Source organism: Salvelinus sp. IW2-2015, unplaced genomic scaffold (assembly GCF_002910315.2).
Source record: "Salvelinus sp. IW2-2015 unplaced genomic scaffold, ASM291031v2 Un_scaffold1618, whole genome shotgun sequence".
Lineage (NCBI taxonomy): Eukaryota > Metazoa > Chordata > Actinopteri > Salmoniformes > Salmonidae > Salvelinus > Salvelinus sp. IW2-2015.
In genome coordinates, this window is record NW_019943037.1 from 166,732 (window position 1) to 173,415 (window position 6,684).

The 6,684-nt window shown below is 43.0% G+C and overlaps 1 long non-coding RNA gene across 1 annotated transcript; it reads left to right on the top strand.

Annotated features, from left to right (window-relative positions):
• The first annotated feature begins 6 nt into the window (after positions 1-6).
• LOC139024533 (uncharacterized) lies at positions 7-1,520 on the top strand. The gene is made up of 2 exons (XR_011475865.1): positions 7-909; positions 977-1,520. It is a non-coding gene; the product is annotated as an uncharacterized lncRNA (long non-coding RNA).
• The last annotated feature ends 5,164 nt before the right edge of the window (positions 1,521-6,684 follow it).

The window sequence follows — 6,684 nt, forward strand, 5'->3', positions numbered from 1 at the left end:
ATATGAACAGTGCTTGTACACCAGGGCTTTCTAGTGGCTAGCTAAACCAGAGTAGGGGTTTCCTACCGGTCCTCTGCCACTGTCTGGGTTTCATGTGGCACCCAGCCACTGTCTCAATGTCATTGATTTGGTTCACACCAACTGTATCGTCCGAAACACATTTTGCTGATCATAATGGATGTTGTTAGCCTGGGTACCGGTCTGTTTAGCTATCGTTCCACTCCTTGTCTTTGGTATATGACACGGAGGAGTGGGATGTTGGCTRAACAGACTGGTCCCCAGGCTAGGATGTTGATACGGTTTATGTTTGTATTCATGCTGTTTTAAATGAAGAAACTTTGCTTTTGTTTTTATGCTTTGAGTAGTAGTTTTGTTTGGAGTGTAATCCGTGTGTGGTGTGCTCGACCATCATGTTAGTGTAGAGAGCATTCTTCCTCTGAACTGTTAAACGTATCTACATGTATGCTGAACAACATTACTGCAGAGGATGTTTTTCTGAACACATATTTTTCTGTCGGACTTTGGACTACCTATGGGTTTTATGTCTTACGTTTTTGAAAACTGATATTTGATTTCTTGATGTTACAGAATACATTATTTTTCTTGATCCGCTTTTCTCATAGGGTGTGCCTTAAGGGATGATGGTTAGGAAAAACAGAACCGAAGACGGACTGTTATTTTTAGGTTAAACATCGAACTGTGACTGTGTAGTAGGCTAATAATAACTTCTGATATCTACAGTAGTGGCTCACTCAGTAACCTGTCATATTCTCATCTGCTTCAAACACCATGGAACACCATTATTCTGTTGGAACCCATCAGAATTCCTTTGGAACTGTTGTAACCCATCAGAATTCCGTTGGAACCCATCAGAATTCCGTTGGAACCCATCAGAATTCCGTTGGAACTGTTGGAACCCGTCAGAATCCATCAGAATTCCGTTGGAACTGTCAGTCCTCCTTAGGGAACATTTCAGTTAAATTAATATTGGTTGGTACACACCTGTGATTGGTTTTATATTTTGAAAATACTTTATTTTAACAAGAGAATTTTGTATAAAGGGCTATTCTCATATTCCATTAATCAAAAAAGAAAGTGACGTTTTGTACATATGTTGAAATACCCAGCCATCACCATTGATGATGATGATATTCATTATATTACAATGATTATTTTACTAAATATAGATATTACTGACATGGAATACTATACATTTGTAATCTCTTCCAATGGGCTGGTTAGATGTTAAAGAACTAGAATCAGGATGGTAACAAAACATAATATACTGCATCGTCATTGCTTTGGGGAACTCAGTATTTTTACATTTGCAATGTTTGATCGTTTTGTATTGAAGCCTTAATATAATAACTACTGAGGAAACCACTATTGATGCCTTTTAATACAAGTACTGAGGAACCACTTAATGCTTACAGACAATAATGGCTTTCAGTGAGCGGAAGTATTTTAATGTGAATAAACGGGCCTCTAGGATCTCACTAATAAATGTTTTTTTGTATTTATTTTTATCCCAGTTTGTTTTGTTAATAGGGAGAATTGTAAATTACATACAGTATAAAAACACACACTTCACACAGCATTTAGAATAACAGTGTAGGAAATAGAATCTGATTGGTTCACGAGGCTGCTATCTCTCTATAAGAGTGTTTTTATAACATCGTCTTTCATGACTCCAACAGCGGGGAAAGTGACGTGGAGGAAATGGTTGGAGAGATATCGCTGCAGTTACTTGCGCCTTGTACCGGTGGGTGGCGCCTGACAGTCGACACCTATCGACTAAGAAGCCTTGGCTTGTGTGAGGCGGAATGGCTCATAGAAGCCAATCTCCTGTTTTGTGTAGCGTGAGGCACAAGTACACCCCCTGGACAGGATGCTAGTGTATCGCAGGGCCTTACCCTCAATCTATCGCCTTAATGTTGAGTGCCAAGCATTGATCCTGTTTTTACAGTCTTCTGTATGGGGATGAAACTCCCAACCTGCCAATCTAAGGGTGGACACTCTCTAAGCACAAGGCCACAGAGTTGGTCACCTATCCAGCTTCTACTCGAGACTATATAAGCAGCACAGTGTAAGAGGGGCAGAAACATCGGGGCGTGCCGCAGCCTGTCTACCCCTGGAGGAAGAGCCAGATTGGCTGCTGAAGATGTTGACATTTTGCTCATTTTGGGTTCTTTGAAAAAGCTCAAATATATCTATTTTGGAACTATAGAGTACCACAGTATGAGTCATAATACCCATAAAACCTAGTGGTCAAACAGGGAAATGGTTCCAATAGTTTCCCCAACATTTTTCCCCATAGGGGGATTCAGAAACACTTCCAATAAGGGCTGTGTTTCATGTTGACTTACCCTGGCGTGACGTTTTGATAACCGTGTAAATCTCTATAGGACAAGGTGTTTGTTCCTAGTCCTAACCCCAGGAACATAAACACATACACTTAGGTTGGAGTCCTTAACTAGTTTTTCAACCACTCCACAAATTTATTGTTAACGAACTAGTTTTGGCAAGTCAGTTAGGACATCTACTCTGTACATGACACAAGTAATTTTTCCAACAGTTTACAGACAGATTATTTCACTTATAATTCACTGTATCACAATTCCAGTGGGTCAGAGGTTTACATACACTAAGTTGACTGTGCCTTTAAACAGCTTGGAAAATTCCAGAAAATTATGTCATGGTTTTAGAAGCTTCTGATAGGCTAATTGACATAATTTGAGTCAATTGGAGGTGTACCTGTGGATGTATTTCAAGGCCTACCTTCAAACGCTGTGCCTCTTTGCTTGACATCATGGGAAAATCTAAAGAAATCAGCCAAGACCTCAGAATATGGATGCCAATAGTGTGCAAAGCTGTCAAGGCAAAGGTGGCTACTTTTAAGAATCTCAAATATAAAATATATTTGTTTAACACTTCTTTGGTTACTACATGATTCCATATGTGTTATTTTAAGTTTTGTCTTCCCCATTATTCTACAATGTAGAAAATAGTAAAAATAAGGAAAAACCTTGAACCCGTTGTATTGCTTCTTTAATCAGAAAGACAGTTTTCAGCTGTGCTAACATAATTTCAAAGGGTTGCTAATGATCTATTAGCCTTTTTAAATATAAACTTGGATTAGCAACACAACGTGCCATTGGAACACAGGAGTGATGGTTGCTGATAATGAGCCTCTGTAGACTATGTAGATATTTTCCCCCAAAACACTCCAGCTACAATAGTCATTTACACATTACAATGTCTACACTGTATTTCTGGATCAATTTGATGTTATTTTAATGGACAAAAATGTGCTTTTCTTTCAAAACAAGGACATTTCTAAGTGACCCAAACTTTTGAACTGTAGTAAAAGAAGAAAAGTCCTCACTGTCAACTGTGGTTTATTTTCTGCAAACTTAACATGTGTGAAATATTTGTATGAACATAACAAGATTCAACAACTGAGACATAAACTGAACAAGTTCCCCTGACATGTGACTAACAGAAATGGAAAATGTGTCCGTGAACAAAGGGGGGGGGTGAAAATCAAAAGTAACAGTCAGTATCTGGTGTGGCCACCAGCTGCATTAATTACTGGCAGTGCATCTCCTCCTCATGGACTGCACCAGATTTGCCAGTTCTTGCTGTGAGATGTTGCCCTACCTCTTCCACAAGGCACCTGCAAGTTCCGGACATTTCTGGGGGGAATGGCCTAGCCCTCACCCTCCGATCAACAGATCCCAGATGTACTCAATGGGATTGAGATCCGGGCTCTTCGCTGGCCATGGCAGAACACTGAAATTCCTGTCTTGCAGGAAATCACGCACAGAACGAGCAGTATGGCTGTGACATTGTCATGCTGGAGGGTCATGTCAGGATGAAGCCTGCAGGAAGGGTACCCATGAGGGTGGAGGATTTTCTCCCTGTAACGCACAGTGTTGAGATTGCCTGCACTGACAACAAGCTCAGTCCGATGATGCTGTAACACACGCCAAGACCATGACGGACCCTCCACCTCCAAATCAATCCCGCTCCAGAGTACAGGCCTCGGTTTAACGCTCATTCCTTCAACGATAAACGCGAATCCGACATCACCTCCGGTGAGACAAAACCGCGACTCGTCAGAGAAGAGCGCTTTTTTGCCAGTCCTGTCTGGTCCAGCGACGGAGGGGTTTGTGCCCATAGGCGACGTTGTTGCGGTGATGTCTGGTGAGGACCTGCCTTAAACAGGCCTACAAGCCCTCAGTCCAGCCTCTCTCAGCCTATTGCGGACAGTCTGAGCACTGATGGAGGGATTGTGCGTTGCTGGTGTAACTCGGGCAGTTGTTGTTGCCATCCTGTACCTGTCCCGCAGGTGTGAATGTTCGGATGTACGATCCTGTGCAGGTGTTGTTACACGTGGTCTGCCACTGCAAGGACGATCAGCTGTCCGTCCTGTCTCTCTGTAGCGCTGTCTTAGGCGTCTCACAGTACGGACATTGCAATTTATTGCCTGGCCACATCTGCAGTCCTCATGCCTCCTTGCAGCATGCCTAAGGCACGTTCACGCAGAGGAGCAGGGACCCTGGGCATCTTTTCTTTTGGTGTTTTTCAGAGTCAGTATAAAGGCCTCTTTAGTGTCCTAAGTTTTCATAACTGTGACCTTAATTGCTACCGTCTAAGATCTGTGTGAGTGTATTGCATCTGTAATTGGACTGGCCTACTCCGACCTATTGGACTGAAATGGCATGTCTTGTGACGTGTTCACCCAGGACCTTTGTGGTCGACAGCAGCGATCCTTGAGAGGATTAAAGGATGCTACAGAATATGGTGCGTCATCTGTCCTTAGCTACTGTACACACACACACACACACACACACACACACACACCACAGCCTTTTCCGGTAGCAGCCTTTCGTCTGCGTTCACATTGGCCACCAACATGAGAGAAGTACTGTGTTTGTTAATGATCCCCCACACAGATCCAGGAAGACCAGCTGAGAGAAGTAGCTCTGCTAGTGTTCGCCAATAAACATGACCTACCCAACGCCATGTCTGTCAGTGACGTCACAGATAAACTGGGACTGGGGGGGGGACGCTTCTGCTCAGGACCCCTGTAAGTACGACTGGAAAATTTGTTGGTTGGGAGTCCGTGCTTAGCTTGAATGATACCGAACTCAAAGTCCTCCCCCTACTAGAGGAGGCTTGTGTTTTATAGCAGATGGATCTGGGAAACTCACTCCACAGCCTGGAGTGATTCCATCTACGCTGACGAATAGCTTTAAGGTGGCGTTACTCGAAGACGCTTCAGGAGAGCGGTCATGTTGCGAGGCAGAGTGCAGGGTCGGGTTCAGGTCTGATAGACTAGCTGAACGAGTCAAGAGAGAAGACTGGACCGGCTGAAGCAGATGGATTCAAGAGAGGGGAATGGACCGGATGAAGCAGAGGGCTGCAGATGGATTCAAGAGAGGGGAATGGACCGGATGAAGCAGAGGGCTGACAGCACCTGTGGCTGATCCAACCATGTTCTGTCTCTAAACCAATAGGCTCTGTCTCTAAACCCAGGACCTTAACAGTGTGTCTCATGAAACCATGAGTCCTGTCCCTAAAAAAAAACCCCAAAAGGGGGAAAACCCCCCCCCCCCCCTTAACAGTGTGTCTCTAAAAAATCCATGTGTTGTCTCTGTACCAAGGTCTGTCTCTGTACCAGGGTCAAAGTCAAAAGGGATGTGGAGTAAGACTTGTTAACAGTTTGATAATGCAATGGTTTGTTCTTCACTATATCCTCCAAACACAACAAAGTTGATCCACTGTAAGACTGGCTGTTTATACATACAGGACCTTTCCCTTGATTTATACATTACAGTTGTTAATTGATAAATGAGGAGTCTTGGCTCTCCATCCACAACTTGTGGGAACATCTACATCACCACCATATTCAGTGATGGAAACATTGCTTTTTGTTGCATCTGAAATTGGACGTTTGCACTGTGATGGTGTTTACCGCACAAAGAAAACACTGCAGATACAGTTACCATTCATTCAGTTATTCAAAACAATACTATCATCACAGTGGTAATACAGAGTGACATCTTAGAATACAAATCTATTATGTATGAGATATAACAATACCACTGAAACAGATGGGAACCTTAAAAACAAACAGTAGTGAACAGGACAAGTTATAGAAGAACAGTTAAGAACAACTATATATGTAGACGTATAAACGTCTGAGAAAAATTGGTGTGAAGAATAAAAACAAACAGGATAGATACAGATGAGAGAACCGTTCTGAACGCAGTCCTAGCAAAGACGTGACATTGAATCGCTACACTGTTTCGCAACATTTAACTAGTTGCCTTTTGAACGCCAGTCTCCTTAGGCAACGTCAACAAGACACAGCTGCTACAAAATTGCCAATCGGCCTCCACACCTGCTTATGGCAACACTTTAACTTAGTTGCCTTGACCGCTGCTCCTCAAAAGCATAGCTTGCACTCATTGCTAACACAGCCTCCAACATCCTGTCCGTCACTTCTCCTTAATACACCACTCAAACCACCCTTCTTAACGACCAACCTGACTAAACTAATCTACCTGACTAAACTAAACATTCCCTTCTGTTCTGGCAGTGCATGTCCGTTACTAGCATGATACCACATGGTGCCTGCCCTTGATCTCGTAGTAATTCTTTAGTCTCGGATCTCCT